The sequence below is a fragment of the Chiloscyllium punctatum genome, chromosome 18, assembly GCF_047496795.1.
Source record: "Chiloscyllium punctatum isolate Juve2018m chromosome 18, sChiPun1.3, whole genome shotgun sequence".
Lineage (NCBI taxonomy): Eukaryota > Metazoa > Chordata > Chondrichthyes > Orectolobiformes > Hemiscylliidae > Chiloscyllium > Chiloscyllium punctatum.
This window is the reverse complement of record NC_092756.1, coordinates 15,912,953-15,913,905: the sequence shown is the minus strand read 5'-3', so window position 1 is coordinate 15,913,905 and position 953 is coordinate 15,912,953. Positions and strand designations below refer to the sequence as shown.

The following is a 953-nucleotide window of genomic DNA, read 5'->3' as shown; positions in this document are numbered from 1 at the left end:
TGATGCATCCAGTGTGTGCATAACGAGAGGGAGCTTGCTTCCCACATCTTGTGTTTCTCTGTGCCTTATGTCCTGCATTCATCAATGGCGAGAGCAAGGGGCGAGGGCGAGACCAATATGTAAGTCTTTCCGTGCCCATGCACGGCACCCACATTGGCAATTCTCCACTGTGCATTTACAGCCAGTTCTCAGTGCCCCTACACCCACGCCCTGCCCCTTTGAAATATCGCTATCATTTTGTGCTGTCTCGCTGTGCTCTTCTCACCATGATGAATTACTTCTATTCAATCTCCTTCAGATTTCATCTGACAAAACGTTCATGAATAATTCCTTTGCATAAACATGCACTTCGCAGCTCTCGTTATTTGATTTTCCTGGATGTCTTTCACACTAAAAAACGTTCACAGCAACTTGATTTGTAAAAGGAAACCGCGCTCCCTTTCATTATCCCAATGCAACCTACATTTCAATGCAGTTTAGTCAACAGGCTCAGACCATTCTTTGAAATGTTGTAATAGTGTAAATGCGTATAAACTGAAAATTCGCGTTCCAGTTTCAATATGACAGCTGTGATCATCTGAAAACAGCGCCACGAAAATGCCGTCGATGACAGCGACGAGAGTGGGATTCGAACCCACGCGTGCAGAGCACAATGGATTAGCAGCCCATCGCCTTAACCTCTCGGCCACCTCGTCACAGAGGCGGTAATGGCTATGACCTTATGAATAATTGAAATGGGTAAATTATGCAGAGCAGCAGATATTTCTCCCTGGTGTTGGTAAAATGATAAATAACACAGTACGGTTCCAAGACTATGGTCTGACCCCTGGGTTGTGGGGCAAATGCACTCCCACTGTCACACTATGCACACAGTGATCTGAACAAAAATGAAGAAATGAATATGTAACAAGGTCTGTTGAATTCTGTGAAGATTTGAAGCTTTTGGAATGAAG

The 953-nt window shown here is 44.5% G+C and overlaps 1 non-coding gene across 1 annotated transcript; it reads right to left on the bottom strand.

Moving 5' to 3' along the window:
* Positions 1-613: 613 nt before the first annotated feature.
* Positions 614-695, bottom strand: trnas-gcu (transfer RNA serine (anticodon GCU)). The gene has a single exon. It is a non-coding gene; the product is annotated as a tRNA-Ser (tRNA).
* Between the last annotated feature and the right edge of the window lie 258 nt (positions 696-953).